The sequence below is a fragment of the Pleurodeles waltl genome, chromosome 2_1, assembly GCF_031143425.1.
Source record: "Pleurodeles waltl isolate 20211129_DDA chromosome 2_1, aPleWal1.hap1.20221129, whole genome shotgun sequence".
NCBI lineage: Eukaryota > Metazoa > Chordata > Amphibia > Caudata > Salamandridae > Pleurodeles > Pleurodeles waltl.
In genome coordinates this window covers 525,806,774-525,821,108 of record NC_090438.1, presented here as the reverse complement: position 1 = coordinate 525,821,108, position 14,335 = coordinate 525,806,774, and the positions used below count along the sequence as shown (strand labels likewise).

Genomic DNA, 14,335 nt, shown 5'->3' with positions numbered 1-14,335 from the left:
TTGATTCCTCTAGTTTTGTTTTGAGGACTGCGTCTACTTTAAAATGTGCTATCTTGTCCTGATCAATAACAGGAAGGTTAAATAGGTAGTGTTGTGAATTAGCTCTCTGAAATGTGTTTGAGAAAAACAGGATATGATTTAAAAATGTCTAGGTATTTTGACAAGACCTTTGTGTCACATGTATTGCACATTTTGAGTTTCTACAACTTTCAAACAGCTGAAAGACATTTAGAAAACAATAATGTAATGACTATTTCAGCCTACTGGTATTTGCTGTGTGCAATCAATGAGCAAAGCTGACAGATGAGTAGTAGTTCATGAGCAACAAAACGGCCCACTAAAGATGAAGTCAGATAATTGAATTCAAATTTAAAAGAGCTAACCATTATACCATGGAACCACCTCTACCAGAGACAGAGATACTGCTGCAGCAATTTGTAAATTTAAAAGGTTTTATTGTTGTACAATCAAAAACGAACGACATTTTATAACTTTCATAACATGGTAAACTTTTACATATTTAAAATACTTATGGAAGGATGCCATTAAAAAAATACAAATAGCATTATAACTCTTTTTACTATTAATATCCAATTGGGATATAGTTTTTGCAGCAACAATAAAGCTACCCACGGAGGCATTCTTTTCTTTCACAATGGCAAAAAATCTAAACTCATGGAGGGTTCCATGCTGTAATGGTCAGCACTCTGGACTCTGAATCCAGTGATCCGAGTTCAAATCTCGGTTGGACCTTCCAACCTTTTAGAATTTAATATGCCATTGACTTTTAAGAATTTTAGTCTCAGAAAATATAATCTTCACTTTCTATACTTATACATATAAACTTGTATATAGCTATTGATGTGTATGTAGCCATATCTTTCTTTGTAGCTCCATGAAAATATAAAATACAAATGATTAAATATTGAATCTGTAGAGGTGAAAATCAGAAACAGATGTTGTCTATCCACATTTTAACACAAGTAGATTTTCCTCTATCTTCTCCATGTCCAGGAAATGAGATAGTTTCTTTTTGCTCATTTCTTTCTGACCATATTCTTAACTTCTACAGTGCATTTCATATGTTAATTATTTTGAAAGAGAAAACAAGATTAATACCTATGATACGTCTAATCAAATGAGAGTATTTTTTGATTGTGGAATTACCATTGAAAATCAGTGTGAAGTTTGTTTCCTTTTTCAGTTTCAAGGTTAACATCAAAACTGTATTTCTTCAATCGCAGTAATACCCCACCTTTGATTCCTCTACTCATGGTTTATGGAGGCTTGTTAATTAAATTGTGCCCCATTTACATTATCAGTAAACGGAAGATTTAAAAATGTAGTGTCTTGAGTAATCCTTCTGAAATGAGTTTGAAAAAATCCCTTATATATTTGTAAAATGGCCCCACAGCGATTTGAACTCAGATAGCTGGATTCAAAGGCCCAAGTGCTAACCATCATAGAACCACACATGCTAAAAAAAAAAGCACAAATTGCTGCAGCAATTTTGAAATATGGTAGTTTTTAATATTACGCAAACGAAGATGAACAGCATTTTATTAATTTCATATTTTGGTAAACATTTGCATATTTAAAACTGCTTGGAAAGGATGTTGCCCAAAGCAGTTATATAACATTAAACTTTGTTGGATATTCCTTACCACATGGGGTATCTTTTTGCAATAACATATAAGCGGCAAACTGAGGAATTATCTTCGGTAACAATGGAAACTTCACACTAGTACAGAAGCCGTCCATAATGTAATGGTAGGCACCTTGAACACTTAATGCAGTGATCCCTGTTCAAATTTCAGTTTGACCTTCCTGAGCTGTAAGATTATTGTTTGCCTTTACTTGTTGGAATTTTTGGTTTGAAAAATGTAATATTTAAGAACTTACTGTGACTTATTACCCTATAGATAAGTATTTATGCATATGTAGCAGCGCGAGTGTGCATGACTATATTAAAATATAAACATATAAATCATAACTAAACATAGCTAGTAGAGGTGAAAATAACAAAGAGTTGATGCCTACCCACATTTGAATCATGAGTATCTTTTCCTCTTTTTTCTATATATTCAGAAATTGAGGTAGTTATTTTTTGCTCATTGTTTTTGTAACAATATAGCTGATTTATACAGTGCGCATGAGTTGTGTATAGTGGTGAAAAGAAAATCAGATCAGTATCTACCTATAATACATCTAATCAAAAGATTATACTTTATGATTGCAGATTTACTCTTGGAAATCTGTCTGAGGACCTTTCTACTACACAATTCCAACACTAATGTTCAGAATGACAAATCTTGTATCTCAATAATGCTGCAATTTTGATTCCTCTAGTTTTGTTTTGAGGACTGCGTCTACTTTAAAATGTGCTATCTTGTCCTGATCAATAACAGGAAGGTTAAAAAGGTAGTGTTGTGAATTAGCTCTCTGAAATGTGTTTGAGAAAAACAGGATATGATTTAAAAATGTCTAGGTATTTTGACAAGACCTTTGTGTCACATGTATTGCACATTTTGAGTTTCTACAACTTGCAAACAGCTGAAAGACATTTAGAAAACAATAATGTAATGACTATTTCAGCCTACTGGCATTTGCTGTGTGCAATCAATGAGCAAAGCTGACAGATGAGTAGTAGTTCATGAGCAACAAAACGGCCACTGAAGATGAAGTCAGATAATTGAATTCAAATTTCAAAGAGCTAACCATTATACCATGGAACCACCTCTACCAGAGACAGAGATACTGCTGCAGCAATTTGTAAATTTAAAAGGTTTTATTGTTGTACAATCAAAAACGAACAACATTTTATAACTTTCATAATATGGTAAACTTTTACATATTTAAAATACTTATGGAAGGATGCCATTAAAAAAATACAAATAGCATTATAACTCTTTTTACTATTAATATCCAATTGGGATATAGTTTTTGCAGCAACAATAAAGCTACCAACTGAGGCATTCTCTTCTTTCACAATGGCAAAAAATCTCAACTCATGGAGGGTTCCATGGTGTAATGGTCAGCACTCTGGACTCTGAATCCAGTGATCTGAATTCAAATCTCGGTGGGACCTTCCAACCTTTTAGAATTTAATATGCCATTGACTTTTAAGAATTTTAGTCTCAGAAAATATAATCTTCACTTTATATACTTATACATATAAACTTGTATATAGCTATTGATGTGTATGTAGCCATATCTTTCTTTGTAGCTCCATGAAAATATAAAATACAAATGATTAAATATTGAATCTGTAGAGGTGAAAATCAGAAACAGATGTTGTCTATCCACATTTTAACCCAAGTAGATTTTCCTCTATCTTCTCCATGTCCAGGAAATGAGATAGTTTCTTTTTGCTCATTTCTTTCTGACCATATTCTTAACTTCTACAGTGCATTTCATATGTTAATTATTTTGAAAGAGAAAACAAGATTAATACCTCTGATACGTCTAATCAAATGAGAGTATTTTTTGGTTGTGGAATTACCATTGAAAATCAGTGTGAAGTTTGTTTCCTTTTTCAGTTTCAAGGTTAAGATCAAAACTGTATTTCTTCATCGCAGTAATACCCCACTTTTGATTCCTCTACTCATGGTTTATGGAGGCTTGTTAATTAAATTATGCCCCATTTACATTATCAGTAAACAGAAGATTTAAAAATGTAGTGTCTTGAGTAATCCTTCTGAAATGAGTTTGAAAAAAACCCTGATATATTTGTAAAATGGCCCCTCAGCGATTTGAACTCAGATAGCTGGATTCAAAGGCCCAAGTGCTAACCATTACATCATAGAACCACTCATGCAAAAAAAAAAGCACAAATTGCTGCAGCAATTTTGAAATATGGTAGTTTTTAATATTACGCAAACTAAGATGAACAGCATTTTATTAATTTCATATTTTGGTAAACATTTGCATATTTAAAACTGCTTGGAAAGGATGTTGCCCAAAGCAGTTATATAACATTAAACTTTGTTGGATATTCCTTACCACATGGGGTATCTTTTTGCAATAACATATAAGCGGCAAACTGAGGAATTATCTTCGGTAACAATGGAAACTTCACACTATTACAGAAGCCGTCCATAATGTAATGGTAGGCACCTTGAACACTTAATGCAGTGATCCCTGTTCAAATTTCAGTTTGACCTTCCTGAGCTGTAAGATTATTGTTTGCCTTTACTTGTTGGAATTTTTGGTTTGAAAAATGTAATATTTAAGAACTTACTGTGACTTATTACCCTATAGATAAGTATTTATGCATATGTAGCAGTGCGAGTGTGTATGACTATATTAAAATATAAACATATAAATCATAACTAAACATAGCTAGTAGAGGTGAAAATAACAAAGAGTTGATGCCTACCCACATTTGAATCATGAGTATCTTTTCCTCTTTTTTCTATATATTCAGAAATTGAGGTAGTTGTTTTTTGCTCATTGTTTTTGTAACAATATAGCTGATTTATACAGTGCGCATGAGTTGTGTATAGTGGTGAAAAGAAAATCAGATCAGTATCTACCTATAATACATCTAATCAAAAGATTATACTTTATGATTGCAGATTGACTCTTGAAAATCTGTCTGAGGACCTTTCTACTACACAAGTCCAACACTAATGTTCAGAACGACAAATCTTGTATCTCAATAATGCTGCAATTTTGATTCCTCTAGTTTTGTTTTGAGGACTGCGTCTACTTTAAAATGTGCTATCTTGTCCTGATCAATAACAGGAAGGTTAAATAGGTAGTGTTGTGAATTAGCTCTCTGAAATGTGTTTGAGAAAAACAGGATATGATTTAAAAATGTCTAGGTATTTTGACAAGACCTTTGTGTCACATGTATTGCACATTTTGAGTTTCTACAACTTTCAAACAGCTGAAAGACATTTAGAAAACAATAATGTAATGACTATTTCAGCCTACTGGTATTTGCTGTGTGCAATCAATGAGCAAAGCTGACAGATGAGTAGTAGTTCATGAGCAACAAAACGGCCCACTAAAGATGAAGTCAGATAATTGAATTCAAATTTAAAAGAGCTAACCATTATACCATGGAACCACCTCTACCAGAGACAGAGATACTGCTGCAGCAATTTGTAAATTTAAAAGGTTTTATTGTTGTACAATCAAAAACGAACGACATTTTATAACTTTCATAACATGGTAAACTTTTACATATTTAAAATACTTATGGAAGGATGCCATTAAAAAAATACAAATAGCATTATAACTCTTTTTACTATTAATATCCAATTGGGATATAGTTTTTGCAGCAACAATAAAGCTACCCACGGAGGCATTCTTTTCTTTCACAATGGCAAAAAATCTAAACTCATGGAGGGTTCCATGCTGTAATGGTCAGCACTCTGGACTCTGAATCCAGTGATCCGAGTTCAAATCTCGGTTGGACCTTCCAACCTTTTAGAATTTAATATGCCATTGACTTTTAAGAATTTTAGTCTCAGAAAATATAATCTTCACTTTCTATACTTATACATATAAACTTGTATATAGCTATTGATGTGTATGTAGCCATATCTTTCTTTGTAGCTCCATGAAAATATAAAATACAAATGATTAAATATTGAATCTGTAGAGGTGAAAATCAGAAACAGATGTTGTCTATCCACATTTTAACACAAGTAGATTTTCCTCTATCTTCTCCATGTCCAGGAAATGAGATAGTTTCTTTTTGCTCATTTCTTTCTGACCATATTCTTAACTTCTACAGTGCATTTCATATGTTAATTATTTTGAAAGAGAAAACAAGATTAATACCTATGATACGTCTAATCAAATGAGAGTATTTTTTGATTGTGGAATTACCATTGAAAATCAGTGTGAAGTTTGTTTCCTTTTTCAGTTTCAAGGTTAACATCAAAACTGTATTTCTTCAATCGCAGTAATACCCCACCTTTGATTCCTCTACTCATGGTTTATGGAGGCTTGTTAATTAAATTGTGCCCCATTTACATTATCAGTAAACGGAAGATTTAAAAATGTAGTGTCTTGAGTAATCCTTCTGAAATGAGTTTGAAAAAATCCCTTATATATTTGTAAAATGGCCCCACAGCGATTTGAACTCAGATAGCTGGATTCAAAGGCCCAAGTGCTAACCATCATAGAACCACACATGCTAAAAAAAAAAGCACAAATTGCTGCAGCAATTTTGAAATATGGTAGTTTTTAATATTACGCAAACGAAGATGAACAGCATTTTATTAATTTCATATTTTGGTAAACATTTGCATATTTAAAACTGCTTGGAAAGGATGTTGCCCAAAGCAGTTATATAACATTAAACTTTGTTGGATATTCCTTACCACATGGGGTATCTTTTTGCAATAACATATAAGCGGCAAACTGAGGAATTATCTTCGGTAACAATGGAAACTTCACACTAGTACAGAAGCCGTCCATAATGTAATGGTAGGCACCTTGAACACTTAATGCAGTGATCCCTGTTCAAATTTCAGTTTGACCTTCCTGAGCTGTAAGATTATTGTTTGCCTTTACTTGTTGGAATTTTTGGTTTGAAAAATGTAATATTTAAGAACTTACTGTGACTTATTACCCTATAGATAAGTATTTATGCATATGTAGCAGTGCAAGTGTGTATGACTATATTAAAATATAAACATATAAATCATAACTAAACATAGCTCGTAGAGGTGAAAATAACAAAGAGTTGATGCCTATCCACATTTGAATCATGAGTATCATTTCCTCTTTTTTCTATATATTCAGAAATTGAGATAGTTGTTTTTTGCTCATTGTTTTTGTAACAATATAGCTGATTTATACAGTGAGCATGAGTTGTGTATAGTGGTGAAAAGAAAATCAGATCAGTATCTACCTATAATACATCTAATCAAAAGATTATACTTTATGATTGCAGATTGACTCTTGGAAATCTGTCTGAGGACCTTTCTACTACACAATTCCAACACTAATGTTCAGAATGACAAATCTTGTATCTCAATAATGCTGCAATTTTGATTCCTCTAGTTTTGTTTTGAGGACTGCGTCTACTTTAAAATGTGCTATCTTGTCCTGATCAATAACGGAAGGTTAAAAAGGTAGTGTTGTGAATTAGCTCTCTGAAATGTGTTTGAGAAAAACAGGATATGATTTAAAAATGTCTAGGTATTTTGACAAGACCTTTGTGTCACATGTATTGCACATTTTGAGTTTCTACAACTTGCAAACAGCTGAAAGACATTTAGAAAACAATAATGTAATGACTATTTCAGCCTACTGGCATTTGCTGTGTGCAATCAATGAGCAAAGCTGACAGATGAGTAGTAGTTCATGAGCAACAAAACGGCCCACTAAAGATGAAGTCAGATAATTGAATTCAAATTTCAAAGAGCTAACCATTATACCATGGAACCACCTCTACCAGAGACAGAGATACTGCTGCAGCAATTTGTAAATTTAAAAGGTTTTATTGTTGTACAATCAAAAACGAACAACATTTTATTACTTTCATAATATGGTAAACTTTTACATATTTAAAATACTTATGGAAGGATGCCATTCAAAAAATACAAATAGCATTATAACTCTTTTTACTATTAATATCCAATTGGGATATAGTTTTTGCAGCAACAATAAAGCTACCAACTGAGGCATTCTCTTCTTTCACAATGGCAAAAAATCTCAACTCATGAGGGTTCCATGGTGTAATGGTCAGCACTCTGGACTCTGAATCCAGTGATCCGAGTTCAAATCTCGGTGGGACCTTCCAACCTTTTAGAATTTAATATGCCATTGACTTTTAAGAATTTTAGTCTCAGAAAATATAATCTTCACTTTATATACTTATACATATAAACTTGTATATAGCTATTGATGTGTATGTAGCCATATCTTTCTTTGTAGCTCCATGAAAATATAAAATACAAATGATTAAATATTGAATCTGTAGAGGTGAAAATCAGAAACAGATGTTGTCTATCCACATTTTAACACAAGTAGATTTTCCTCTATCTTCTCCATGTCCAGGAAATGAGATAGTTTCTTTTTGCTCATTTCTTTCTGACCATATTCTTAACTTCTACAGTGCATTTCATATGTTAATTATTTTGAAAGAGAAAACAAGATTAATACCTATGATACGTCTAATCAAATGAGAGTATTTTTTGATTGTGGAATTACCATTGAAAATCAGTGTGAAGTTTGTTTCCTTTTTCAGTTTCAAGGTTAACATCAAAACTGTATTTCTTCAATCGCAGTAATACCCCACTTTTGATTCCTCTACTCATGGTTTATGGAAGCTTGTTATTTAAATTATGCCCCATTTACATTATCAGTAAACAGAAGATTAAAAAATGTAGTGTCTTGAGTAATCCTTCTGAAATGAGTTTGAAAAAATCCCTTATATATTTGTAAAATGGCCCCACAGCGATTTGAACTCAGATAGCTGGATTCAAAGGCCCAAGTGCTAACCATCATAGAACCACTCATGCTAAAAAAAAAAGCACAAATTGCTGCAGCAATTTTGAAATATGGTAGTTTTTAATATTACGCAAACTAAGATGAACAGCATTTTATTAATTTCATATTTTGGTAAACATTTGCATATTTAAAACTGCTTGGAAAGGATGTTGCCCAAAGCAGTTATATAACATTAAACTTTGTTGGATATTCCTTACCACATGGGGTATCTTTTTGCAATAACATATAAGCGGCAAACTGAGGAATTATCTTCGGTAACAATGGAAACTTCACACTATTACAGAAGCCGTCCATAATGTAATGGTAGGCACCTTGAACACTTAATGCAGTGATCCCTGTTCAAATTTCAGTTTGACCTTCCTGAGCTGTAAGATTATTGTTTGCCTTTACTTGTTGGAATTTTTGGTTTGAAAAATGTAATATTTAAGAACTTACTGTGACTTATTACCCTATAGATAAGTATTTATGCATATGTAGCAGTGCGAGTGTGTATGACTATATTAAAATATAAACATATAAATCATAACTAAACATAGCTAGTAGAGGTGAAAATAACAAAGAGTTGATGCCTACCCACATTTGAATCATGAGTATCTTTTCCTCTTTTTTCTATATATTCAGAAATTGAGGTAGTTGTTTTTTGCTCATTGTTTTTGTAACAATATAGCTGATTTATACAGTGCGCATGAGTTGTGTATAGTGGTGAAAAGAAAATCAGATCAGTATCTACCTATAATACATCTCATCAAAAGATTATACTTTATGATTGCAGATTGACTCTTGAAAATCTGTCTGAGGACCTTTCTACAACACAAGTCCAACACTAATGTTCAGAACGACAAATCTTGTATCTCAATAATGCTGCAATTTTGATTCCTCTAGTTTTGTTTTGAGGACTGCGTCTACTTTAAAATGTGCTATCTTGTCCTGATCAATAACAGGAAGGTTAAATAGGTAGTGTTGTGAATTAGCTCTCTGAAATGTGTTTGAGAAAAACAGGATATGATTTAAAAATGTCTAGGTATTTTGACAAGACCTTTGTGTCACATGTATTGCACATTTTGAGTTTCTACAACTTTCAAACAGCTGAAAGACATTTAGAAAACAATAATGTAATGACTATTTCAGCCTACTGGTATTTGCTGTGTGCAATCAATGAGCAAAGCTGACAGATGAGTAGTAGTTCATGAGCAACAAAACGGCCCACTAAAGATGAAGTCAGATAATTGAATTCAAATTTAAAAGAGCTAACCATTATACCATGGAACCACCTCTACCAGAGACAGAGATACTGCTGCAGCAATTTGTAAATTTAAAAGGTTTTATTGTTGTACAATCAAAAACGAACGACATTTTATAACTTTCATAACATGGTAAACTTTTACATATTTAAAATACTTATGGAAGGATGCCATTAAAAAAATACAAATAGCATTATAACTCTTTTTACTATTAATATCCAATTGGGATATAGTTTTTGCAGCAACAATAAAGCTACCCACTGAGGCATTCTTTTCTTTCACAATGGCAAAAAATCTAAACTCATGGAGGGTTCCATGCTGTAATGGTGAGCACTCTGGACTCTGAATCCAGTGATCCGAGTTCAAATCTCGGTTGGACCTTCCAACCTTTTAGAATTTAATATGCCATTGACTTTTAAGAATTTTAGTCTCAGAAAATATAATCTTCACTTTCTATACTTATACATATAAACTTGTATATAGCTATTGATGTGTATGTAGCCATATCTTTCTTTGTAGCTCCATGAAAATATAAAATACAAATGATTAAATATTGAATCTGTAGAGGTGAAAATCAGAAACAGATGTTGTCTATCCACATTTTAACACAAGTAGATTTTCCTCTATCTTCTCCATGTCCAGGAAATGAGATAGTTTCTTTTTGCTCATTTCTTTCTGACCATATTCTTAACTTCTACAGTGCATTTCATATGTTAATTATTTTGAAAGAGAAAACAAGATTAATACCTATGATACGTCTAATCAAATGAGAGTATTTTTTGATTGTGGAATTACCATTGAAAATCAGTGTGAAGTTTGTTTCCTTTTTCAGTTTCAAGGTTAACATCAAAACTGTATTTCTTCAATCGCAGTAATACCCCACCTTTGATTCCTCTACTCATGGTTTATGGAGGCTTGTTAATTAAATTGTGCCCCATTTACATTATCAGTAAACGGAAGATTTAAAAATGTAGTGTCTTGAGTAATCCTTCTGAAATGAGTTTGAAAAAATCCCTTATATATTTGTAAAATGGCCCCACAGCGATTTGAACTCAGATAGCTGGATTCAAAGGCCCAAGTGCTAACCATCATAGAACCACACATGCTAAAAAAAAAAGCACAAATTGCTGCAGCAATTTTGAAATATGGTAGTTTTTAATATTACGCAAACGAAGATGAACAGCATTTTATTAATTTCATATTTTGGTAAACATTTGCATATTTAAAACTGCTTGGAAAGGATGTTGCCCAAAGCAGTTATATAACATTAAACTTTGTTGGATATTCCTTACCACATGGGGTATCTTTTTGCAATAACATATAAGCGGCAAACTGAGGAATTATCTTCGGTAACAATGGAAACTTCACACTATTACAGAAGCCGTCCATAATGTAATGGTAGGCACCTTGAACACTTAATGCAGTGATCCCTGTTCAAATTTCAGTTTGACCTTCCTGAGCTGTAAGATTATTGTTTGCCTTTACTTGTTGGAATTTTTGGTTTGAAAAATGTAATATTTAAGAACTTACTGTGACTTATTACCCTATAGATAAGTATTTATGCATATGTAGCAGTGCGAGTGTGTATGACTATATTAAAATATAAACATATAAATCATAACTAAACATAGCTAGTAGAGGTGAAAATAACAAAGAGTTGATGCCTACCCACATTTGAATCATGAGTATCTTTTCCTCTTTTTTCTATATATTCAGAAATTGAGGTAGTTGTTTTTTGCTCATTGTTTTTGTAACAATATAGCTGATTTATACAGTGCGCATGAGTTGTGTATAGTGGTGAAAAGAAAATCAGATCAGTATCTACCTATAATACATCTCATCAAAAGATTATACTTTATGATTGCAGATTGACTCTTGAAAATCTGTCTGAGGACCTTTCTACTACACAAGTCCAACACTAATGTTCAGAACGACAAATCTTGTATCTCAATAATGCTGCAATTTTGATTCCTCTAGTTTTGTTTTGAGGACTGCGTCTACTTTAAAATGTGCTATCTTGTCCTGATCAATAACAGGAAGGTTAAATAGGTAGTGTTGTGAATTAGCTCTCTGAAATGTGTTTGAGAAAAACAGGATATGATTTAAAAATGTCTAGGTATTTTGACAAGACCTTTGTGTCACATGTATTGCACATTTTGAGTTTCTACAACTTTCAAACAGCTGAAAGACATTTAGAAAACAATAATGTAATGACTATTTCAGCCTACTGGTATTTGCTGTGTGCAATCAATGAGCAAAGCTGACAGATGAGTAGTAGTTCATGAGCAACAAAACGGCCCACTAAAGATGAAGTCAGATAATTGAATTCAAATTTAAAAGAGCTAACCATTATACCATGGAACCACCTCTACCAGAGACAGAGATACTGCTGCAGCAATTTGTAAATTTAAAAGGTTTTATTGTTGTACAATCAAAAACGAACGACATTTTATAACTTTCATAACATGGTAAACTTTTACATATTTAAAATACTTATGGAAGGATGCCATTAAAAAAATACAAATAGCATTATAACTCTTTTTACTATTAATATCCAATTGGGATATAGTTTTTGCAGCAACAATAAAGCTACCCACTGAGGCATTCTTTTCTTTCACAATGGCAAAAAATCTAAACTCATGGAGGGTTCCATGCTGTAATGGTCAGCACTCTGGACTCTGAATCCAGTGATCCGAGTTCAAATCTCGGTTGGACCTTCCAACCTTTTAGAATTTAATATGCCATTGACTTTTAAGAATTTTAGTCTCAGAAAATATAATCTTCACTTTCTATACTTATACATATAAACTTGTATATAGCTATTGATGTGTATGTAGCCATATCTTTCTTTGTAGCTCCATGAAAATATAAAATACAAATGATTAAATATTGAATCTGTAGAGGTGAAAATCAGAAACAGATGTTGTCTATCCACATTTTAACACAAGTAGATTTTCCTCTATCTTCTCCATGTCCAGGAAATGAGATAGTTTCTTTTTGCTCATTTCTTTCTGACCATATTCTTAACTTCTACAGTGCATTTCATATGTTAATTATTTTGAAAGAGAAAACAAGATTAATACCTATGATACGTCTAATCAAATGAGAGTATTTTTTGATTGTGGAATTACCATTGAAAATCAGTGTGAAGTTTGTTTCCTTTTTCAGTTTCAAGGTTAACATCAAAACTGTATTTCTTCAATCGCAGTAATACCCCACCTTTGATTCCTCTACTCATGGTTTATGGAGGCTTGTTAATTAAATTGTGCCCCATTTACATTATCAGTAAACGGAAGATTTAAAAATTTAGTGTCTTGAGTAATCCTTCTGAAATGAGTTTGAAAAAATCCCTTATATATTTGTAAAATGGCCCCACAGCGATTTGAACTCAGATAGCTGGATTCAAAGGCCCAAGTGCTAACCATCATAGAACCACACATGCTAAAAAAAAAAGCACAAATTGCTGCAGCAATTTTGAAATATGGTAGTTTTTAATATTACGCAAACGAAGATGAACAGCATTTTATTAATTTCATATTTTGGTAAACATTTGCATATTTAAAACTGCTTGGAAAGGATGTTGCCCAAAGCAGTTATATAACATTAAACTTTGTTGGATATTCCTTACCACATGGGGTATCTTTTTGCAATAACATATAAGCGGCAAACTGAGGAATTATCTTCGGTAACAATGGAAACTTCACACTAGTACAGAAGCCGTCCATAATGTAATGGTAGGCACCTTGAACACTTAATGCAGTGATCCCTGATCAAATTTCAGTTTGACCTTCCTGAGCTGTAAGATTATTGTTTGCCTTTACTTGTTGGAATTTTTGGTTTGAAAAATGTAATATTTAAGAACTTACTGTGACTTATTACCCTATAGATAAGTATTTATGCATATGTAGCAGTGCAAGTGTGTATGACTATATTAAAATATAAACATATAAATCATAACTAAACATAGCTCGTAGAGGTGAAAATAACAAAGAGTTGATGCCTATCCACATTTGAATCATGAGTATCATTTCCTCTTTTTTCTATATATTCAGAAATTGAGATAGTTGTTTTTTGCTCATTGTTTTTGTAACAATATAGCTGATTTATACAGTGAGCATGAGTTGTGTATAGTGGTGAAAAGAAAATCAGATCAGTATCTACCTATAATACATCTAATCAAAAGATTATACTTTATGATTGCAGATTGACTCTTGGAAATCTGTCTGAGGACCTTTCTACTACACAATTCCAACACTAATGTTCAGAATGACAAATCTTGTATCTCAATAATGCTGCAATTTTGATTCCTCTAGTTTTGTTTTGAGGACTGCGTCTACTTTAAAATGTGCTATCTTGTCCTGATCAATAACGGAAGGTTAAAAAGGTAGTGTTGTGAATTAGCTCTCTGAAATGTGTTTGAGAAAAACAGGATATGATTTAAAAATGTCTAGGTATTTTGACAAGACCTTTGTGTCACATGTATTGCACATTTTGAGTTTCTACAACTTGCAAACAGCTGAAAGACATTTAGAAAACAATAATGTAATGACTATTTCAGCCTACTGGCATTTGCTGTGTGCAATCAATGAGCAAAGCTGACAGATGAGTAGTAGTTCATG

General features: G+C 32.5%; 6 non-coding genes across 6 annotated transcripts; all 6 read left to right on the top strand.

The window, feature by feature from the left end:
* The first annotated feature begins 681 nt into the window (after positions 1–681).
* On the top strand, positions 682–753 carry TRNAQ-CUG (transfer RNA glutamine (anticodon CUG)). Its single transcript has one exon. It is a non-coding gene; the product is annotated as a tRNA-Gln (tRNA).
* A 2,263-nt stretch (positions 754–3,016) lies between these two features.
* Positions 3,017–3,088, top strand: TRNAQ-CUG (transfer RNA glutamine (anticodon CUG)). Its single transcript has one exon. It is a non-coding gene; the product is annotated as a tRNA-Gln (tRNA).
* Positions 3,089–5,355: 2,267 nt separating this feature from the next.
* On the top strand, positions 5,356–5,427 carry TRNAQ-CUG (transfer RNA glutamine (anticodon CUG)). The gene has a single exon. It is a non-coding gene; the product is annotated as a tRNA-Gln (tRNA).
* Positions 5,428–7,689: 2,262 nt separating this feature from the next.
* TRNAQ-CUG (transfer RNA glutamine (anticodon CUG)) lies at positions 7,690–7,761 on the top strand. The gene has a single exon. It is a non-coding gene; the product is annotated as a tRNA-Gln (tRNA).
* A 2,264-nt stretch (positions 7,762–10,025) lies between these two features.
* Positions 10,026–10,097, top strand: TRNAQ-CUG (transfer RNA glutamine (anticodon CUG)). The gene has a single exon. It is a non-coding gene; the product is annotated as a tRNA-Gln (tRNA).
* Positions 10,098–12,361: 2,264 nt separating this feature from the next.
* Positions 12,362–12,433, top strand: TRNAQ-CUG (transfer RNA glutamine (anticodon CUG)). Its single transcript has one exon. It is a non-coding gene; the product is annotated as a tRNA-Gln (tRNA).
* The last annotated feature ends 1,902 nt before the right edge of the window (positions 12,434–14,335 follow it).